Genomic DNA, 19,628 nt, shown 5'->3' on the forward strand with positions numbered 1-19,628 from the left:
CTTTCCACCTGGCGAGCCCACCTGTCAGCATGCTGTACTCTACCCTTGCCCAAATTCTCAGCAATGGAGAGGATCCTGAAAGCAAGGCCCTGATTGGCTCTGCTGGATGGCGTGGTCATGTAAATTTCACTGGCCGGCCGGCCGAGGCTTCTGGGAAGCAGCTTTGGGTAGGCAACGGCTTTGCCCAAAGGGTCTGCGGGGCCTTGGCTGGTCACTTTGCGCCCCCACGCCCATGCTCTGCCCCGCCTCAGGCCTTGCCTCTGTGGATGCCACCCTCGCTCTGCAGGGAGATGCCAAGCGGGCCCCCCTTGCCCTGTCCCCTTCCAACTCATACTTACCTGGCAGGGGAGACACCATGATCACGAAGGTGGTTCTCCCAGGGTGAGGCTCATCCATTGCACTTCGGATGTGCTGACCCCTGCGATGTCCCCAAATGCGGGATACTCGACTGCATAATTTCTGGTAGTGGGGGACTGCGTTCGCGCTTTCCCCTGATCTCTGGTATCAAGAAAGGCAACAAGAAAAACCACTCTGGAGCACCCTTAGCTGTCTCTCCAGCTTCCTTCTGGGTGCTGCAGCAGGCTGGAAATGGGGCTGGGCAAGGGGAAGAGGCATGCAAATTCAGGAGCCTGGGGAGTGCTGGGATAGCTGCCGCCTCCCACTCAGGGGACCTATCCAGAGAGAGGAAAGTAGGCCCTGGCTAGGTGACAGGTCTGTCCCTCTCAGCTAAGCCCCTGGGCTTGTGGACCGGCTGTCAGCCTGTAGTCCTCACCCTTGCCTTCTGGGGCCAAGACTATGGCTGAGGCCACCAGGCCTGGGCCCGGCGAGGGCTCTGCCCGGCGAGGGTTCTGCCGCGTTTGGGAGCGTTCGGGAAGGCGTGAGGGGCTCAGGGCGCGAAACACTGCTCCCCGGCAGGCCTTTTCCCTGGCTTTGGCCAACAAAAGCACTGCCTAGCCCTAGAGTAGGGCTTAGTGGCAGTTCTGTAGGCTCAGAAGCCTCCAACTCTGCTTCTGGGCCTTCTTTCCACCTGGCGAGCCCACCTGTCAGCATGCTGTACTCTACCCTTGCCCAAATTCTCAGCAATGGAGAGGATCCTGAAAGCAAGGCCCTGATTGGCTCTGCTGGATGGCGTGGTCATGTAAATTTCACTGGCCGGCCGGCCGAGGCTTCTGGGAAGCAGCTTTGGGTAGGCAACGGCTTTGCCCAAAGGGTCTGCGGGGCCTTGGCTGGTCACTTTGCGCCCCCACGCCCATGCTCTGCCCCGCCTCAGGCCTTGCCTCTGTGGATGCCACCCTCGCTCTGCAGGGAGATGCCAAGCGGGCCCCCCTTGCCCTGTCCCCTTCCAACTCATACTTACCTGGCAGGGGAGACACCATGATCACGAAGGTGGTTCTCCCAGGGTGAGGCTCATCCATTGCACTTCGGATGTGCTGACCCCTGCGATGTCCCCAAATGCGGGATACTCGACTGCATAATTTCTGGTAGTGGGGGACTGCGTTCGCGCTTTCCCCTGATCTCTGGTATCAAGAAAGGCAACAAGAAAAACCACTCTGGAGCACCCTTAGCTGTCTCTCCAGCTTCCTTCTGGGTGCTGCAGCAGGCTGGAAATGGGGCTGGGCAAGGGGAAGAGGCATGCAAATTCAGGAGCCTGGGGAGTGCTGGGATAGCTGCCGCCTCCCACTCAGGGGACCTATCCAGAGAGAGGAAAGTAGGCCCTGGCTAGGTGACAGGTCTGTCCCTCTCAGCTAAGCCCCTGGGCTTGTGGACCGGCTGTCAGCCTGTAGTCCTCACCCTTGCCTTCTGGGGCCAAGACTATGGCTGAGGCCACCAGGCCTGGGCCCGGCGAGGGCTCTGCCCGGCGAGGGTTCTGCCGCGTTTGGGAGCGTTCGGGAAGGCGTGAGGGGCTCAGGGCGCGAAACACTGCTCCCCGGCAGGCCTTTTCCCTGGCTTTGGCCAACAAAAGCACTGCCTAGCCCTAGAGTAGGGCTTAGTGGCAGTTCTGTAGGCTCAGAAGCCTCCAACTCTGCTTCTGGGCCTTCTTTCCACCTGGCGAGCCCACCTGTCAGCATGCTGTACTCTACCCTTGCCCAAATTCTCAGCAATGGAGAGGATCCTGAAAGCAAGGCCCTGATTGGCTCTGCTGGATGGCGTGGTCATGTAAATTTCACTGGCCGGCCGGCCGAGGCTTCTGGGAAGCAGCTTTGGGTAGGCAACGGCTTTGCCCAAAGGGTCTGCGGGGCCTTGGCTGGTCACTTTGCGCCCCCACGCCCATGCTCTGCCCCGCCTCAGGCCTTGCCTCTGTGGATGCCACCCTCGCTCTGCAGGGAGATGCCAAGCGGGCCCCCCTTGCCCTGTCCCCTTCCAACTCATACTTACCTGGCAGGGGAGACACCATGATCACGAAGGTGGTTCTCCCAGGGTGAGGCTCATCCATTGCACTTCGGATGTGCTGACCCCTGCGATGTCCCCAAATGCGGGATACTCGACTGCATAATTTCTGGTAGTGGGGGACTGCGTTCGCGCTTTCCCCTGATCTCTGGTATCAAGAAAGGCAACAAGAAAAACCACTCTGGAGCACCCTTAGCTGTCTCTCCAGCTTCCTTCTGGGTGCTGCAGCAGGCTGGAAATGGGGCTGGGCAAGGGGAAGAGGCATGCAAATTCAGGAGCCTGGGGAGTGCTGGGATAGCTGCCGCCTCCCACTCAGGGGACCTATCCAGAGAGAGGAAAGTAGGCCCTGGCTAGGTGACAGGTCTGTCCCTCTCAGCTAAGCCCCTGGGCTTGTGGACCGGCTGTCAGCCTGTAGTCCTCACCCTTGCCTTCTGGGGCCAAGACTATGGCTGAGGCCACCAGGCCTGGGCCCGGCGAGGGCTCTGCCCGGCGAGGGTTCTGCCGCGTTTGGGAGCGTTCGGGAAGGCGTGAGGGGCTCAGGGCGCGAAACACTGCTCCCCGGCAGGCCTTTTCCCTGGCTTTGGCCAACAAAAGCACTGCCTAGCCCTAGAGTAGGGCTTAGTGGCAGTTCTGTAGGCTCAGAAGCCTCCAACTCTGCTTCTGGGCCTTCTTTCCACCTGGCGAGCCCACCTGTCAGCATGCTGTACTCTACCCTTGCCCAAATTCTCAGCAATGGAGAGGATCCTGAAAGCAAGGCCCTGATTGGCTCTGCTGGATGGCGTGGTCATGTAAATTTCACTGGCCGGCCGGCCGAGGCTTCTGGGAAGCAGCTTTGGGTAGGCAACGGCTTTGCCCAAAGGGTCTGCGGGGCCTTGGCTGGTCACTTTGCGCCCCCACGCCCATGCTCTGCCCCGCCTCAGGCCTTGCCTCTGTGGATGCCACCCTCGCTCTGCAGGGAGATGCCAAGCGGGCCCCCCTTGCCCTGTCCCCTTCCAACTCATACTTACCTGGCAGGGGAGACACCATGATCACGAAGGTGGTTCTCCCAGGGTGAGGCTCATCCATTGCACTTCGGATGTGCTGACCCCTGCGATGTCCCCAAATGCGGGATACTCGACTGCATAATTTCTGGTAGTGGGGGACTGCGTTCGCGCTTTCCCCTGATCTCTGGTATCAAGAAAGGCAACAAGAAAAACCACTCTGGAGCACCCTTAGCTGTCTCTCCAGCTTCCTTCTGGGTGCTGCAGCAGGCTGGAAATGGGGCTGGGCAAGGGGAAGAGGCATGCAAATTCAGGAGCCTGGGGAGTGCTGGGATAGCTGCCGCCTCCCACTCAGGGGACCTATCCAGAGAGAGGAAAGTAGGCCCTGGCTAGGTGACAGGTCTGTCCCTCTCAGCTAAGCCCCTGGGCTTGTGGACCGGCTGTCAGCCTGTAGTCCTCACCCTTGCCTTCTGGGGCCAAGACTATGGCTGAGGCCACCAGGCCTGGGCCCGGCGAGGGCTCTGCCCGGCGAGGGTTCTGCCGCGTTTGGGAGCGTTCGGGAAGGCGTGAGGGGCTCAGGGCGCGAAACACTGCTCCCCGGCAGGCCTTTTCCCTGGCTTTGGCCAACAAAAGCACTGCCTAGCCCTAGAGTAGGGCTTAGTGGCAGTTCTGTAGGCTCAGAAGCCTCCAACTCTGCTTCTGGGCCTTCTTTCCACCTGGCGAGCCCACCTGTCAGCATGCTGTACTCTACCCTTGCCCAAATTCTCAGCAATGGAGAGGATCCTGAAGCAAGGCCCTGATTGGCTCTGCTGGATGGCGTGGTCATGTAAATTTCACTGGCCGGCCGGCCGAGGCTTCTGGGAAGCAGCTTTGGGTAGGCAACGGCTTTGCCCAAAGGGTCTGCGGGGCCTTGGCTGGTCACTTTGCGCCCCCACGCCCATGCTCTGCCCCGCCTCAGGCCTTGCCTCTGTGGATGCCACCCTCGCTCTGCAGGGAGATGCCAAGCGGGCCCCCCTTGCCCTGTCCCCTTCCAACTCATACTTACCTGGCAGGGAGACACCATGATCACGAAGGTGGTTCTCCCAGGGTGAGGCTCATCCATTGCACTTCGGATGTGCTGACCCCTGCGATGTCCCCAAATGCGGGATACTCGACTGCATAATTTCTGGTAGTGGGGGACTGCGTTCGCGCTTTCCCCTGATCTCTGGTATCAAGAAAGGCAACAAGAAAAACCACTCTGGAGCACCCTTAGCTGTCTCTCCAGCTTCCTTCTGGGTGCTGCAGCAGGCTGGAAATGGGGCTGGGCAAGGGGAAGAGGCATGCAAATTCAGGAGCCTGGGGAGTGCTGGGATAGCTGCCGCCTCCCACTCAGGGGACCTATCCAGAGAGAGGAAAGTAGGCCCTGGCTAGGTGACAGGTCTGTCCCTCTCAGCTAAGCCCCTGGGCTTGTGGACCGGCTGTCAGCCTGTAGTCCTCACCCTTGCCTTCTGGGGCCAAGACTATGGCTGAGGCCACCAGGCCTGGGCCCGGCGAGGGCTCTGCCCGGCGAGGGTTCTGCCGCGTTTGGGAGCGTTCGGGAAGGCGTGAGGGGCTCAGGGCGCGAAACACTGCTCCCCGGCAGGCCTTTTCCCTGGCTTTGGCCAACAAAAGCACTGCCTAGCCCTAGAGTAGGGCTTAGTGGCAGTTCTGTAGGCTCAGAAGCCTCCAACTCTGCTTCTGGGCCTTCTTTCCACCTGGCGAGCCCACCTGTCAGCATGCTGTACTCTACCCTTGCCCAAATTCTCAGCAATGGAGAGGATCCTGAAAGCAAGGCCCTGATTGGCTCTGCTGGATGGCGTGGTCATGTAAATTTCACTGGCCGGCCGGCCGAGGCTTCTGGGAAGCAGCTTTGGGTAGGCAACGGCTTTGCCCAAAGGGTCTGCGGGGCCTTGGCTGGTCACTTTGCGCCCCCCACGCCCATGCTCTGCCCCGCCTCAGGCCTTGCCTCTGTGGATGCCACCCTCGCTCTGCAGGGAGATGCCAAGCGGGCCCCCCTTGCCCTGTCCCCTTCCAACTCATACTTACCTGGCAGGGGAGACACCATGATCACGAAGGTGGTTCTCCCAGGGTGAGGCTCATCCATTGCACTTCGGATGTGCTGACCCCTGCGATGTCCCCAAATGCGGGATACTCGACTGCATAATTTCTGGTAGTGGGGGACTGCGTTCGCGCTTTCCCCTGATCTCTGGTATCAAGAAAGGCAACAAGAAAAACCACTCTGGAGCACCCTTAGCTGTCTCTCCAGCTTCCTTCTGGGTGCTGCAGCAGGCTGGAAATGGGGCTGGGCAAGGGGAAGAGGCATGCAAATTCAGGAGCCTGGGGAGTGCTGGGATAGCTGCCGCCTCCCACTCAGGGGACCTATCCAGAGAGAGGAAAGTAGGCCCTGGCTAGGTGACAGGTCTGTCCCTCTCAGCTAAGCCCCTGGGCTTGTGGACCGGCTGTCAGCCTGTAGTCCTCACCCTTGCCTTCTGGGGCCAAGACTATGGCTGAGGCCACCAGGCCTGGGCCCGGCGAGGGCTCTGCCCGGCGAGGGTTCTGCCGCGTTTGGGAGCGTTCGGGAAGGCGTGAGGGGCTCAGGGCGCGAAACACTGCTCCCCGGCAGGCCTTTTCCCTGGCTTTGGCCAACAAAAGCACTGCCTAGCCCTAGAGTAGGGCTTAGTGGCAGTTCTGTAGGCTCAGAAGCCTCCAACTCTGCTTCTGGGCCTTCTTTCCACCTGGCGAGCCCACCTGTCAGCATGCTGTACTCTACCCTTGCCCAAATTCTCAGCAATGGAGAGGATCCTGAAAGCAAGGCCCTGATTGGCTCTGCTGGATGGCGTGGTCATGTAAATTTCACTGGCCGGCCGGCCGAGGCTTCTGGGAAGCAGCTTTGGGTAGGCAACGGCTTTGCCCAAAGGGTCTGCGGGGCCTTGGCTGGTCACTTTGCGCCCCCACGCCCATGCTCTGCCCCGCCTCAGGCCTTGCCTCTGTGGATGCCACCCTCGCTCTGCAGGGAGATGCCAAGCGGGCCCCCCTTGCCCTGTCCCCTTCCAACTCATACTTACCTGGCAGGGGAGACACCATGATCACGAAGGTGGTTCTCCCAGGGTGAGGCTCATCCATTGCACTTCGGATGTGCTGACCCCTGCGATGTCCCCAAATGCGGGATACTCGACTGCATAATTTCTGGTAGTGGGGGACTGCGTTCGCGCTTTCCCCTGATCTCTGGTATCAAGAAAGGCAACAAGAAAAACCACTCTGGAGCACCCTTAGCTGTCTCTCCAGCTTCCTTCTGGGTGCTGCAGCAGGCTGGAAATGGGGCTGGGCAAGGGGAAGAGGCATGCAAATTCAGGAGCCTGGGGAGTGCTGGGATAGCTGCCGCCTCCCACTCAGGGGACCTATCCAGAGAGAGGAAAGTAGGCCCTGGCTAGGTGACAGGTCTGTCCCTCTCAGCTAAGCCCCTGGGCTTGTGGACCGGCTGTCAGCCTGTAGTCCTCACCCTTGCCTTCTGGGGCCAAGACTATGGCTGAGGCCACCAGGCCTGGGCCCGGCGAGGGCTCTGCCCGGCGAGGGTTCTGCCGCGTTTGGGAGCGTTCGGGAAGGCGTGAGGGGCTCAGGGCGCGAAACACTGCTCCCCGGCAGGCCTTTTCCCTGGCTTTGGCCAACAAAAGCACTGCCTAGCCCTAGAGTAGGGCTTAGTGGCAGTTCTGTAGGCTCAGAAGCCTCCAACTCTGCTTCTGGGCCTTCTTTCCACCTGGCGAGCCCACCTGTCAGCATGCTGTACTCTACCCTTGCCCAAATTCTCAGCAATGGAGAGGATCCTGAAAGCAAGGCCCTGATTGGCTCTGCTGGATGGCGTGGTCATGTAAATTTCACTGGCCGGCCGGCCGAGGCTTCTGGGAAGCAGCTTTGGGTAGGCAACGGCTTTGCCCAAAGGGTCTGCGGGGCCTTGGCTGGTCACTTTGCGCCCCCACGCCCATGCTCTGCCCCGCCTCAGGCCTTGCCTCTGTGGATGCCACCCTCGCTCTGCAGGGAGATGCCAAGCGGGCCCCCCTTGCCCTGTCCCCTTCCAACTCATACTTACCTGGCAGGGGAGACACCATGATCACGAAGGTGGTTCTCCCAGGGTGAGGCTCATCCATTGCACTTCGGATGTGCTGACCCCTGCGATGTCCCCAAATGCGGGATACTCGACTGCATAATTTCTGGTAGTGGGGGACTGCGTTCGCGCTTTCCCCTGATCTCTGGTATCAAGAAAGGCAACAAGAAAAACCACTCTGGAGCACCCTTAGCTGTCTCTCCAGCTTCCTTCTGGGTGCTGCAGCAGGCTGGAAATGGGGCTGGGCAAGGGGAAGAGGCATGCAAATTCAGGAGCCTGGGGAGTGCTGGGATAGCTGCCGCCTCCCACTCAGGGGACCTATCCAGAGAGAGGAAAGTAGGCCCTGGCTAGGTGACAGGTCTGTCCCTCTCAGCTAAGCCCCTGGGCTTGTGGACCGGCTGTCAGCCTGTAGTCCTCACCCTTGCCTTCTGGGGCCAAGACTATGGCTGAGGCCACCAGGCCTGGGCCCGGCGAGGGCTCTGCCCGGCGAGGGTTCTGCCGCGTTTGGGAGCGTTCGGGAAGGCGTGAGGGGCTCAGGGCGCGAAACACTGCTCCCCGGCAGGCCTTTTCCCTGGCTTTGGCCAACAAAAGCACTGCCTAGCCCTAGAGTAGGGCTTAGTGGCAGTTCTGTAGGCTCAGAAGCCTCCAACTCTGCTTCTGGGCCTTCTTTCCACCTGGCGAGCCCACCTGTCAGCATGCTGTACTCTACCCTTGCCCAAATTCTCAGCAATGGAGAGGATCCTGAAAGCAAGGCCCTGATTGGCTCTGCTGGATGGCGTGGTCATGTAAATTTCACTGGCCGGCCGGCCGAGGCTTCTGGGAAGCAGCTTTGGGTAGGCAACGGCTTTGCCCAAAGGGTCTGCGGGGCCTTGGCTGGTCACTTTGCGCCCCCACGCCCATGCTCTGCCCCGCCTCAGGCCTTGCCTCTGTGGATGCCACCCTCGCTCTGCAGGGAGATGCCAAGCGGGCCCCCCTTGCCCTGTCCCCTTCCAACTCATACTTACCTGGCAGGGGAGACACCATGATCACGAAGGTGGTTCTCCCAGGGTGAGGCTCATCCATTGCACTTCGGATGTGCTGACCCCTGCGATGTCCCCAAATGCGGGATACTCGACTGCATAATTTCTGGTAGTGGGGGACTGCGTTCGCGCTTTCCCCTGATCTCTGGTATCAAGAAAGGCAACAAGAAAAACCACTCTGGAGCACCCTTAGCTGTCTCTCCAGCTTCCTTCTGGGTGCTGCAGCAGGCTGGAAATGGGGCTGGGCAAGGGGAAGAGGCATGCAAATTCAGGAGCCTGGGGAGTGCTGGGATAGCTGCCGCCTCCCACTCAGGGGACCTATCCAGAGAGAGGAAAGTAGGCCCTGGCTAGGTGACAGGTCTGTCCCTCTCAGCTAAGCCCCTGGGCTTGTGGACCGGCTGTCAGCCTGTAGTCCTCACCCTTGCCTTCTGGGGCCAAGACTATGGCTGAGGCCACCAGGCCTGGGCCCGGCGAGGGCTCTGCCCGGCGAGGGTTCTGCCGCGTTTGGGAGCGTTCGGGAAGGCGTGAGGGGCTCAGGGCGCGAAACACTGCTCCCCGGCAGGCCTTTTCCCTGGCTTTGGCCAACAAAAGCACTGCCTAGCCCTAGAGTAGGGCTTAGTGGCAGTTCTGTAGGCTCAGAAGCCTCCAACTCTGCTTCTGGGCCTTCTTTCCACCTGGCGAGCCCACCTGTCAGCATGCTGTACTCTACCCTTGCCCAAATTCTCAGCAATGGAGAGGATCCTGAAAGCAAGGCCCTGATTGGCTCTGCTGGATGGCGTGGTCATGTAAATTTCACTGGCCGGCCGGCCGAGGCTTCTGGGAAGCAGCTTTGGGTAGGCAACGGCTTTGCCCAAAGGGTCTGCGGGGCCTTGGCTGGTCACTTTGCGCCCCCACGCCCATGCTCTGCCCCGCCTCAGGCCTTGCCTCTGTGGATGCCACCCTCGCTCTGCAGGGAGATGCCAAGCGGGCCCCCCTTGCCCTGTCCCCTTCCAACTCATACTTACCTGGCAGGGGAGACACCATGATCACGAAGGTGGTTCTCCCAGGGTGAGGCTCATCCATTGCACTTCGGATGTGCTGACCCCTGCGATGTCCCCAAATGCGGGATACTCGACTGCATAATTTCTGGTAGTGGGGGACTGCGTTCGCGCTTTCCCCTGATCTCTGGTATCAAGAAAGGCAACAAGAAAAACCACTCTGGAGCACCCTTAGCTGTCTCTCCAGCTTCCTTCTGGGTGCTGCAGCAGGCTGGAAATGGGGCTGGGCAAGGGGAAGAGGCATGCAAATTCAGGAGCCTGGGGAGTGCTGGGATAGCTGCCGCCTCCCACTCAGGGGACCTATCCAGAGAGAGGAAAGTAGGCCCTGGCTAGGTGACAGGTCTGTCCCTCTCAGCTAAGCCCCTGGGCTTGTGGACCGGCTGTCAGCCTGTAGTCCTCACCCTTGCCTTCTGGGGCCAAGACTATGGCTGAGGCCACCAGGCCTGGGCCCGGCGAGGGCTCTGCCCGGCGAGGGTTCTGCCGCGTTTGGGAGCGTTCGGGAAGGCGTGAGGGGCTCAGGGCGCGAAACACTGCTCCCCGGCAGGCCTTTTCCCTGGCTTTGGCCAACAAAAGCACTGCCTAGCCCTAGAGTAGGGCTTAGTGGCAGTTCTGTAGGCTCAGAAGCCTCCAACTCTGCTTCTGGGCCTTCTTTCCACCTGGCGAGCCCACCTGTCAGCATGCTGTACTCTACCCTTGCCCAAATTCTCAGCAATGGAGAGGATCCTGAAAGCAAGGCCCTGATTGGCTCTGCTGGATGGCGTGGTCATGTAAATTTCACTGGCCGGCCGGCCGAGGCTTCTGGGAAGCAGCTTTGGGTAGGCAACGGCTTTGCCCAAAGGGTCTGCGGGGCCTTGGCTGGTCACTTTGCGCCCCCACGCCCATGCTCTGCCCCGCCTCAGGCCTTGCCTCTGTGGATGCCACCCTCGCTCTGCAGGGAGATGCCAAGCGGGCCCCCCTTGCCCTGTCCCCTTCCAACTCATACTTACCTGGCAGGGGAGACACCATGATCACGAAGGTGGTTCTCCCAGGGTGAGGCTCATCCATTGCACTTCGGATGTGCTGACCCCTGCGATGTCCCCAAATGCGGGATACTCGACTGCATAATTTCTGGTAGTGGGGGACTGCGTTCGCGCTTTCCCCTGATCTCTGGTATCAAGAAAGGCAACAAGAAAAACCACTCTGGAGCACCCTTAGCTGTCTCTCCAGCTTCCTTCTGGGTGCTGCAGCAGGCTGGAAATGGGGCTGGGCAAGGGGAAGAGGCATGCAAATTCAGGAGCCTGGGGAGTGCTGGGATAGCTGCCGCCTCCCACTCAGGGGACCTATCCAGAGAGAGGAAAGTAGGCCCTGGCTAGGTGACAGGTCTGTCCCTCTCAGCTAAGCCCCTGGGCTTGTGGACCGGCTGTCAGCCTGTAGTCCTCACCCTTGCCTTCTGGGGCCAAGACTATGGCTGAGGCCACCAGGCCTGGGCCCGGCGAGGGCTCTGCCCGGCGAGGGTTCTGCCGCGTTTGGGAGCGTTCGGGAAGGCGTGAGGGGCTCAGGGCGCGAAACACTGCTCCCCGGCAGGCCTTTTCCCTGGCTTTGGCCAACAAAAGCACTGCCTAGCCCTAGAGTAGGGCTTAGTGGCAGTTCTGTAGGCTCAGAAGCCTCCAACTCTGCTTCTGGGCCTTCGTTCCACCTGGCGAGCCCACCTGTCAGCATGCTGTACTCTACCCTTGCCCAAATTCTCAGCAATGGAGAGGATCCTGAAAGCAAGGCCCTGATTGGCTCTGCTGGATGGCGTGGTCATGTAAATTTCACTGGCCGGCCGGCCGAGGCTTCTGGGAAGCAGCTTTGGGTAGGCAACGGCTTTGCCCAAAGGGTCTGCGGGGCCTTGGCTGGTCACTTTGCGCCCCCACGCCCATGCTCTGCCCCGCCTCAGGCCTTGCCTCTGTGGATGCCACCCTCGCTCTGCAGGGAGATGCCAAGCGGGCCCCCCTTGCCCTGTCCCCTTCCAACTCATACTTACCTGGCAGGGGAGACACCATGATCACGAAGGTGGTTCTCCCAGGGTGAGGCTCATCCATTGCACTTCGGATGTGCTGACCCCTGCGATGTCCCCAAATGCGGGATACTCGACTGCATAATTTCTGGTAGTGGGGGACTGCGTTCGCGCTTTCCCCTGATCTCTGGTATCAAGAAAGGCAACAAGAAAAACCCCTCTGGAGCACCCTTAGCTGTCTCTCCAGCTTCCTTCTGGGTGCTGCAGCAGGCTGGAAATGGGGCTGGGCAAGGGGAAGAGGCATGCAAATTCAGGAGCCTGGGGAGTGCTGGGATAGCTGCCGCCTCCCACTCAGGGGACCTATCCAGAGAGAGGAAAGTAGGCCCTGGCTAGGTGACAGGTCTGTCCCTCTCAGCTAAGCCCCTGGGCTTGTGGACCGGCTGTCAGCCTGTAGTCCTCACCCTTGCCTTCTGGGGCCAAGACTATGGCTGAGGCCACCAGGCCTGGGCCCGGCGAGGGCTCTGCCCGGCGAGGGTTCTGCCGCGTTTGGGAGCGTTCGGGAAGGCGTGAGGGGCTCAGGGCGCGAAACACTGCTCCCCGGCAGGCCTTTTCCCTGGCTTTGGCCAACAAAAGCACTGCCTAGCCCTAGAGTAGGGCTTAGTGGCAGTTCTGTAGGCTCAGAAGCCTCCAACTCTGCTTCTGGGCCTTCTTTCCACCTGGCGAGCCCACCTGTCAGCATGCTGTACTCTACCCTTGCCCAAATTCTCAGCAATGGAGAGGATCCTGAAAGCAAGGCCCTGATTGGCTCTGCTGGATGGCGTGGTCATGTAAATTTCACTGGCCGGCCGGCCGAGGCTTCTGGGAAGCAGCTTTGGGTAGGCAACGGCTTTGCCCAAAGGGTCTGCGGGGCCTTGGCTGGTCACTTTGCGCCCCCACGCCCATGCTCTGCCCCGCCTCAGGCCTTGCCTCTGTGGATGCCACCCTCGCTCTGCAGGGAGATGCCAAGCGGGCCCCCCTTGCCCTGTCCCCTTCCAACTCATACTTACCTGGCAGGGGAGACACCATGATCACGAAGGTGGTTCTCCCAGGGTGAGGCTCATCCATTGCACTTCGGATGTGCTGACCCCTGCGATGTCCCCAAATGCGGGATACTCGACTGCATAATTTCTGGTAGTGGGGGACTGCGTTCGCGCTTTCCCCTGATCTCTGGTATCAAGAAAGGCAACAAGAAAAACCACTCTGGAGCACCCTTAGCTGTCTCTCCAGCTTCCTTCTGGGTGCTGCAGCAGGCTGGAAATGGGGCTGGGCAAGGGGAAGAGGCATGCAAATTCAGGAGCCTGGGGAGTGCTGGGATAGCTGCCGCCTCCCACTCAGGGGACCTATCCAGAGAGAGGAAAGTAGGCCCTGGCTAGGTGACAGGTCTGTCCCTCTCAGCTAAGCCCCTGGGCTTGTGGACCGGCTGTCAGCCTGTAGTCCTCACCCTTGCCTTCTGGGGCCAAGACTATGGCTGAGGCCACCAGGCCTGGGCCCGGCGAGGGCTCTGCCCGGCGAGGGTTCTGCCGCGTTTGGGAGCGTTCGGGAAGGCGTGAGGGGCTCAGGGCGCGAAACACTGCTCCCCGGCAGGCCTTTTCCCTGGCTTTGGCCAACAAAAGCACTGCCTAGCCCTAGAGTAGGGCTTAGTGGCAGTTCTGTAGGCTCAGAAGCCTCCAACTCTGCTTCTGGGCCTTCTTTCCACCTGGCGAGCCCACCTGTCAGCATGCTGTACTCTACCCTTGCCCAAATTCTCAGCAATGGAGAGGATCCTGAAAGCAAGGCCCTGATTGGCTCTGCTGGATGGCGTGGTCATGTAAATTTCACTGGCCGGCCGGCCGAGGCTTCTGGGAAGCAGCTTTGGGTAGGCAACGGCTTTGCCCAAAGGGTCTGCGGGGCCTTGGCTGGTCACTTTGCGCCCCCACGCCCATGCTCTGCCCCGCCTCAGGCCTTGCCTCTGTGGATGCCACCCTCGCTCTGCAGGGAGATGCCAAGCGGGCCCCCCTTGCCCTGTCCCCTTCCAACTCATACTTACCTGGCAGGGGAGACACCATGATCACGAAGGTGGTTCTCCCAGGGTGAGGCTCATCCATTGCACTTCGGATGTGCTGACCCCTGCGATGTCCCCAAATGCGGGATACTCGACTGCATAATTTCTGGTAGTGGGGGACTGCGTTCGCGCTTTCCCCTGATCTCTGGTATCAAGAAAGGCAACAAGAAAAACCACTCTGGAGCACCCTTAGCTGTCTCTCCAGCTTCCTTCTGGGTGCTGCAGTAGGCTGGAAATGGGGCTGGGCAAGGGGAAGAGGCATGCAAATTCAGGAGCCTGGGGAGTGCTGGGATAGCTGCCGCCTCCCACTCAGGGGACCTATCCAGAGAGAGGAAAGTAGGCCCTGGCTAGGTGACAGGTCTGTCCCTCTCAGCTAAGCCCCTGGGCTTGTGGACCGGCTGTCAGCCTGTAGTCCTCACCCTTGCCTTCTGGGGCCAAGACTATGGCTGAGGCCACCAGGCCTGGGCCCGGCGAGGGCTCTGCCCGGCGAGGGTTCTGCCGCGTTTGGGAGCGTTCGGGAAGGCGTGAGGGGCTCAGGGCGCGAAACACTGCTCCCCGGCAGGCCTTTTCCCTGGCTTTGGCCAACAAAAGCACTGCCTAGCCCTAGAGTAGGGCTTAGTGGCAGTTCTGTAGGCTCAGAAGCCTCCAACTCTGCTTCTGGGCCTTCTTTCCACCTGGCGAGCCCACCTGTCAGCATGCTGTACTCTACCCTTGCCCAAATTCTCAGCAATGGAGAGGATCCTGAAAGCAAGGCCCTGATTGGCTCTGCTGGATGGCGTGGTCATGTAAATTTCACTGGCCGGCCGGCCGAGGCTTCTGGGAAGCAGCTTTGGGTAGGCAACGGCTTTGCCCAAAGGGTCTGCGGGGCCTTGGCTGGTCACTTTGCGCCCCCACGCCCATGCTCTGCCCCGCCTCAGGCCTTGCCTCTGTGGATGCCACCCTCGCTCTGCAGGGAGATGCCAAGCGGGCCCCCCTTGCCCTGTCCCCTTCCAACTCATACTTACCTGGCAGGGGAGACACCATGATCACGAAGGTGGTTCTCCCAGGGTGAGGCTCATCCATTGCACTTCGGATGTGCTGACCCCTGCGATGTCCCCAAATGCGGGATACTCGACTGCATAATTTCTGGTAGTGGGGGACTGCGTTCGCGCTTTCCCCTGATCTCTGGTATCAAGAAAGGCAACAAGAAAAACCACTCTGGAGCACCCTTAGCTGTCTCTCCAGCTTCCTTCTGGGTGCTGCAGCAGGCTGGAAATGGGGCTGGGCAAGGGGAAGAGGCATGCAAATTCAGGAGCCTGGGGAGTGCTGGGATAGCTGCCGCCTCCCACTCAGGGGACCTATCCAGAGAGAGGAAAGTAGGCCCTGGCTAGGTGACAGGTCTGTCCCTCTCAGCTAAGCCCCTGGGCTTGTGGACCGGCTGTCAGCCTGTAGTCCTCACCCTTGCCTTCTGGGGCCAAGACTTTGGCTGAGGCCACCAGGCCTGGGCCCGGCGAGGGCTCTGCCCGGCGAGGGTTCTGCCGCGTTTGGGAGCGTTCGGGAAGGCGTGAGGGGCTCAGGGCGCGAAACACTGCTCCCCGGCAGGCCTTTTCCCTGGCTTTGGCCAACAAAAGCACTGCCTAGCCCTAGAGTAGGGCTTAGTGGCAGTTCTGTAGGCTCAGAAGCCTCCAACTCTGCTTCTGGGCCTTCTTTCCACCTGGCGAGCCCACCTGTCAGCATGCTGTACTCTACCCTTGCCCAAATTCTCAGCAATGGAGAGGATCCTGAAAGCAAGGCCCTGATTGGCTCTGCTGGATGGCGTGGTCATGTAAATTTCACTGGCCGGCCGGCCGAGGCTTCTGGGAAGCAGCTTTGGGTAGGCAACGGCTTTGCCCAAAGGGTCTGCGGGGCCTTGGCTGGTCACTTTGCGCCCCCACGCCCATGCTCTGCCCCGCCTCAGGCCTTGCCTCTGTGGATGCCACCCTCGCTCTGCAGGGAGATGCCAAGCGGGCCCCCCTTGCCCTGTCCCCTTCCAACTCATACTTACCTGGCAGGGGAGACACCATGATCACGAAGGTGGTTCTCCCAGGGTGAGGCTCATCCATTGCACTTCGGATGTGCTGACCCCTGCGATGTCCCCAAATGCGGGATACTCGACTGCATAATTTCTGGTAGTGGGGGACTGCGTTCGCGCTTTCCCCTGATCTCTGGTATCAAGAAAGGCAACAAGAAAAACCACTCTGGAGCACCCTTAGCTGTCTCTCCAGCTTCCTTCTGGGTGCTGCAGCAGGCTGGAAATGGGGCTGGGCAAGGGGAAGAGGCATGCAAATTCAGGAGCCTGGGGAGTGCTGGGATAGCTGCCGCCTCCCACTCAGGGGACCTATCCAGAGAGAGGAAAGTAGGCCCTGGCTAGGTGACAGGTCTGTCCCTCTCAGCTAAGCCCCTGGGCTTGTGGACCGGCTGTCAGCCTGTAGTCCTCACCCTTGCCTTCTGGGGCCAAGACTTTGGCTGAGGCCACCAGGCCTGGGCCCGGCGAGGGCTCTGCCCGGCGAGGGTTCTGCCGCGTTTGGGAGCGTTCGGGAAGGCGTGAGGGGCTCAGGGCGCGAAACACTGCTCCCCGGCAGGCCTTTTCCCTGGCTTTGGCCAACAAAAGCACTGCCTAGCCCTAGAGTAGGGCTTAGTGGCAGTTCTGTAGGCTCAGAAGCCTCCAACTCTGCTTCTGGGCCTTCTTTCCACCTGGCGAGCCCACCTGTCAGCATGCTGTACTCTACCCTTGCCCAAATTCTCAGCAATGGAGAGGATCCTGAAAGCAAGGCCCTGATTGGCTCTGCTGGATGGCGTGGTCATGTAAATTTCACTGGCCGGCCGGCCGAGGCTTCTGGGAAGCAGCTTTGGGTAGGCAACGGCTTTGCCCAAAGGGTCTGCGGGGCCTTGGCTGGTCACTTTGCGCCCCCACGCCCATGCTCTGCCCCGCCTCAGGCCTTGCCTCTGTGGATGCCACCCTCGCTCTGCAGGGAGATGCCAAGCGGGCCCCCCTTGCCCTGTCCCCTTCCAACTCATACTTACCTGGCAGGGGAGACACCATGATCACGAAGGTGGTTCTCCCAGGGTGAGGCTCATCCATTGCACTTCGGATGTGCTGACCCCTGCGATGTCCCCAAATGCGGGATACTCGACTGCATAATTTCTGGTAGTGGGGGACTGCGTTCGCGCTTTCCCCTGATCTCTGGTATCAAGAAAGGCAACAAGAAAAACCACTCTGGAGCACCCTTAGCTGTCTCTCCAGCTTCCTTCTGGGTGCTGCAGTAGGCTGGAAATGGGGCTGGGCAAGGGGAAGAGGCATGCAAATTCAGGAGCCTGGGGAATGCTGGGAAAGGGCCTCAAAAGCTGCTTCTGGGCCTTCGTTCCACCTGGCGAGCCCACCTGTCAGCATGCTGTACTCTACCCTTGCCCAAATTCTCAGCAATGGAGAGGATCCTGAAAGCAAGGCCCTGATTGGCTCTGCTGGATGGCGTGGTCATGTAAATTTCACTGGCCGGCCGGCCGAGGCTTCTGGGAAGCAGCTTTGGGTAGGCAACGGCTTTGCCCAAAGGGTCTGCGGGGCCTTGGCTGGTCACTTTGCGCCCCCACGCCCATGCTCTGCCCCGCCTCAGGCCTTGCCTCTGTGGATGCCACCCTCGCTCTGCAGGGAGATGCCAAGCGGGCCCCCCTTGCCCTGTCCCCTTCCAACTCATACTTACCTGGCAGGGGAGACACCATGATCACGAAGGTGGTTCTCCCAGGGTGAGGCTCATCCATTGCACTTCGGATGTGCTGACCCCTGCGATGTCCCCAAATGCGGGATACTCGACTGCATAATTTCTGGTAGTGGGGGACTGCGTTCGCGCTTTCCCCTGATCTCTGGTATCAAGAAAGGCAACAAGAAAAACCACTCTGGAGCACCCTTAGCTGTCTCTCCAGCTTCCTTCTGGGTGCTGCAGCAGGCTGGAAATGGGGCTGGGCAAGGGGAAGAGGCATGCAAATTCAGGAGCCTGGGGAGTGCTGGGATAGCTGCCGCCTCCCACTCAGGGGACCTATCCAGAGAGAGGAAAGTAGGCCCTGGCTAGGTGACAGGTCTGTCCCTCTCAGCTAAGCCCCTGGGCTTGTGGACCGGCTGTCAGCCTGTAGTCCTCACCCTTGCCTTCTGGGGCCAAGACTTTGGCTGAGGCCACCAGGCCTGGGCCCGGCGAGGGCTCTGCCCGGCGAGGGTTCTGCCGCGTTTGGGAGCGTTCGGGAAGGCGTGAGGGGCTCAGGGCGCGAAACACTGCTCCCCGGCAGGCCTTTTCCCTGGCTTTGGCCAACAAAAGCACTGCCTAGCCCTAGAGTAGGGCTTAGTGGCAGTTCTGTAGGCTCAGAAGCCTCCAACTCTGCTTCTGGGCCTTCTTTCCACCTGGCGAGCCCACCTGTCAGCATGCTGTACTCTACCCTTGCCCAAATTCTCAGCAATGGAGAGGATCCTGAAAGCAAGGCCCTGATTGGCTCTGCTGGATGGCGTGGTCATGTAAATTTCACTGGCCGGCCGGCCGAGGCTTCTGGGAAGCAGCTTTGGGTAGGCAACGGCTTTGCCCAAAGGGTCTGCGGGGCCTTGGCTGGTCACTTTGCGCCCCCACGCCCATGCTCTGCCCCGCCTCAGGCCTTGCCTCTGTGGATGCCACCCTCGCTCTGCAGGGAGATGCCAAGCGGGCCCCCCTTGCCCTGTCCCCTTCCAACTCATACTTACCTGGCAGGGGAGACACCATGATCACGAAGGTGGTTCTCCCAGGGTGAGGCTCATCCATTGCACTTCGGATGTGCTGACCCCTGCGATGTCCCCAAATGCGGGATACTCGACTGCATAATTTCTGGTAGTGGGGGACTGCGTTCGCGCTTTCCCCTGATCTCTGGTATCAAGAAAGGCAACAAGAAAAACCACTCTGGAGCACCCTTAGCTGTCTCTCCAGCTTCCTTCTGGGTGCTGCAGTAGGCTGGAAATGGGGCTGGGCAAGGGGAAGAGGCATGCAAATTCAGGAGCCTGGGGAATGCTGGGAAAGGGCCTCAAAAGCTGCTTCTGGGCCTTCGTTCCACCTGGCGAGCCCACCTGTCAGCATGCTGTACTCTACCCTTGCCCAAATTCTCAGCAATGGAGAGGATCCTGAAAGCAAGGCCCTGATTGGCTCTGCTGGATGGCGTGGTCATGTAAATTTCACTGGCCGGCCGGCCGAGGCTTCTGGGAAGCAGCTTTGGGTAGGCAACGGCTTTGCCCAAAGGGTCTGCGGGGCCTTGGCTGGTCACTTTGCGCCCCCACGCCCATGCTCTGCCCCGCCTCAGGCCTTGCCTCTGTGGATGCCACCCTCGCTCTGCAGGGAGATGCCAAGCGGGCCCCCCTTGCCCTGTCCCCTTCCAACTCATACTTACCTGGCAGGGGAGACACCATGATCACGAAGGTGGTTCTCCCAGGGTGAGGCTCATCCATTGCACTTCGGATGTGCTGACCCCTGCGATGTCCCCAAATGCGGGATACTCGACTGCATAATTTCTGGTAGTGGGGGACTGCGTTCGCGCTTTCCCCTGATCTCTGGTATCAAGAAAGGCAACAAGAAAAACCACTCTGGAGCACCCTTAGCTGTCTCTCCAGCTTCCTTCTGGGTGCTGCAGTAGGCTGGAAATGGGGCTGGGCAAGGGGAAGAGGCATGCAAATTCAGGAGCCTGGGGAGTGCTGGGATAGCTGCCGCCTCCCACTCAGGGGACCTATCCAGAGAGAGGAAAGTAGGCCCTGGCTAGGTGACAGGTCTGTCCCTCTCAGCTAAGCCCCTGGGCTTGTGGACCGGCTGTCAGCCTGTAGTCCTCACCCTTGCCTTCTGGGGCCAAGACTATGGCTGAGGCCACCAGGCCTGGGCCCGGCGAGGGCTCTGCCCGGCGAGGGTTCTGCCGCGTTTGGGAGCGTTCGGGAAGGCGTGAGGGGCTCAGGGCGCGAAACACTGCTCCCCGGCAGGCCTTTTCCCTGGCTTTGGCCAACAAAAGCACTGCCTAGCCCT

The 19,628-nt window shown here is 60.3% G+C and overlaps 20 non-coding genes across 20 annotated transcripts; all 20 read left to right on the forward strand.

The window, feature by feature from the left end:
* Positions 1 to 330: 330 nt before the first annotated feature.
* On the forward strand, positions 331 to 494 carry LOC138278532 (U1 spliceosomal RNA). Its single transcript, XR_011200754.1, has one exon. It is a non-coding gene; the product is annotated as a U1 spliceosomal RNA (small nuclear RNA).
* An 855-nt stretch (positions 495 to 1,349) lies between these two features.
* Positions 1,350 to 1,513, forward strand: LOC138278533 (U1 spliceosomal RNA). The gene has a single exon (XR_011200755.1). It is a non-coding gene; the product is annotated as a U1 spliceosomal RNA (small nuclear RNA).
* An 855-nt stretch (positions 1,514 to 2,368) lies between these two features.
* LOC138278534 (U1 spliceosomal RNA) lies at positions 2,369 to 2,532 on the forward strand. The gene has a single exon (XR_011200756.1). It is a non-coding gene; the product is annotated as a U1 spliceosomal RNA (small nuclear RNA).
* Positions 2,533 to 3,387: 855 nt separating this feature from the next.
* Positions 3,388 to 3,551, forward strand: LOC138278535 (U1 spliceosomal RNA). The gene has a single exon (XR_011200757.1). It is a non-coding gene; the product is annotated as a U1 spliceosomal RNA (small nuclear RNA).
* Positions 3,552 to 4,405: 854 nt separating this feature from the next.
* LOC138278492 (U1 spliceosomal RNA) lies at positions 4,406 to 4,568 on the forward strand. The gene has a single exon (XR_011200715.1). It is a non-coding gene; the product is annotated as a U1 spliceosomal RNA (small nuclear RNA).
* An 856-nt stretch (positions 4,569 to 5,424) lies between these two features.
* LOC138278538 (U1 spliceosomal RNA) lies at positions 5,425 to 5,588 on the forward strand. The gene has a single exon (XR_011200759.1). It is a non-coding gene; the product is annotated as a U1 spliceosomal RNA (small nuclear RNA).
* An 855-nt stretch (positions 5,589 to 6,443) lies between these two features.
* On the forward strand, positions 6,444 to 6,607 carry LOC138278539 (U1 spliceosomal RNA). Its single transcript, XR_011200760.1, has one exon. It is a non-coding gene; the product is annotated as a U1 spliceosomal RNA (small nuclear RNA).
* Positions 6,608 to 7,462: 855 nt separating this feature from the next.
* LOC138278540 (U1 spliceosomal RNA) lies at positions 7,463 to 7,626 on the forward strand. The gene has a single exon (XR_011200761.1). It is a non-coding gene; the product is annotated as a U1 spliceosomal RNA (small nuclear RNA).
* Positions 7,627 to 8,481: 855 nt separating this feature from the next.
* LOC138278541 (U1 spliceosomal RNA) lies at positions 8,482 to 8,645 on the forward strand. The gene has a single exon (XR_011200762.1). It is a non-coding gene; the product is annotated as a U1 spliceosomal RNA (small nuclear RNA).
* Positions 8,646 to 9,500: 855 nt separating this feature from the next.
* On the forward strand, positions 9,501 to 9,664 carry LOC138278542 (U1 spliceosomal RNA). The gene has a single exon (XR_011200763.1). It is a non-coding gene; the product is annotated as a U1 spliceosomal RNA (small nuclear RNA).
* Positions 9,665 to 10,519: 855 nt separating this feature from the next.
* On the forward strand, positions 10,520 to 10,683 carry LOC138278480 (U1 spliceosomal RNA). The gene has a single exon (XR_011200704.1). It is a non-coding gene; the product is annotated as a U1 spliceosomal RNA (small nuclear RNA).
* Positions 10,684 to 11,538: 855 nt separating this feature from the next.
* On the forward strand, positions 11,539 to 11,702 carry LOC138278481 (U1 spliceosomal RNA). The gene has a single exon (XR_011200705.1). It is a non-coding gene; the product is annotated as a U1 spliceosomal RNA (small nuclear RNA).
* Positions 11,703 to 12,557: 855 nt separating this feature from the next.
* Positions 12,558 to 12,721, forward strand: LOC138278482 (U1 spliceosomal RNA). Its single transcript, XR_011200706.1, has one exon. It is a non-coding gene; the product is annotated as a U1 spliceosomal RNA (small nuclear RNA).
* Positions 12,722 to 13,576: 855 nt separating this feature from the next.
* On the forward strand, positions 13,577 to 13,740 carry LOC138278483 (U1 spliceosomal RNA). The gene has a single exon (XR_011200707.1). It is a non-coding gene; the product is annotated as a U1 spliceosomal RNA (small nuclear RNA).
* Positions 13,741 to 14,595: 855 nt separating this feature from the next.
* On the forward strand, positions 14,596 to 14,759 carry LOC138278484 (U1 spliceosomal RNA). The gene has a single exon (XR_011200708.1). It is a non-coding gene; the product is annotated as a U1 spliceosomal RNA (small nuclear RNA).
* An 855-nt stretch (positions 14,760 to 15,614) lies between these two features.
* On the forward strand, positions 15,615 to 15,778 carry LOC138278486 (U1 spliceosomal RNA). The gene has a single exon (XR_011200710.1). It is a non-coding gene; the product is annotated as a U1 spliceosomal RNA (small nuclear RNA).
* An 855-nt stretch (positions 15,779 to 16,633) lies between these two features.
* On the forward strand, positions 16,634 to 16,797 carry LOC138278487 (U1 spliceosomal RNA). Its single transcript, XR_011200711.1, has one exon. It is a non-coding gene; the product is annotated as a U1 spliceosomal RNA (small nuclear RNA).
* A 510-nt stretch (positions 16,798 to 17,307) lies between these two features.
* On the forward strand, positions 17,308 to 17,471 carry LOC138278488 (U1 spliceosomal RNA). Its single transcript, XR_011200712.1, has one exon. It is a non-coding gene; the product is annotated as a U1 spliceosomal RNA (small nuclear RNA).
* Positions 17,472 to 18,326: 855 nt separating this feature from the next.
* Positions 18,327 to 18,490, forward strand: LOC138278489 (U1 spliceosomal RNA). Its single transcript, XR_011200713.1, has one exon. It is a non-coding gene; the product is annotated as a U1 spliceosomal RNA (small nuclear RNA).
* A 510-nt stretch (positions 18,491 to 19,000) lies between these two features.
* Positions 19,001 to 19,164, forward strand: LOC138278491 (U1 spliceosomal RNA). Its single transcript, XR_011200714.1, has one exon. It is a non-coding gene; the product is annotated as a U1 spliceosomal RNA (small nuclear RNA).
* Positions 19,165 to 19,628: the final 464 nt, after the last annotated feature.

The sequence above is a fragment of the Pleurodeles waltl genome, unplaced genomic scaffold, assembly GCF_031143425.1.
Source record: "Pleurodeles waltl isolate 20211129_DDA unplaced genomic scaffold, aPleWal1.hap1.20221129 scaffold_500, whole genome shotgun sequence".
Classification (NCBI taxonomy): Eukaryota; Metazoa; Chordata; class Amphibia; order Caudata; family Salamandridae; genus Pleurodeles; species Pleurodeles waltl.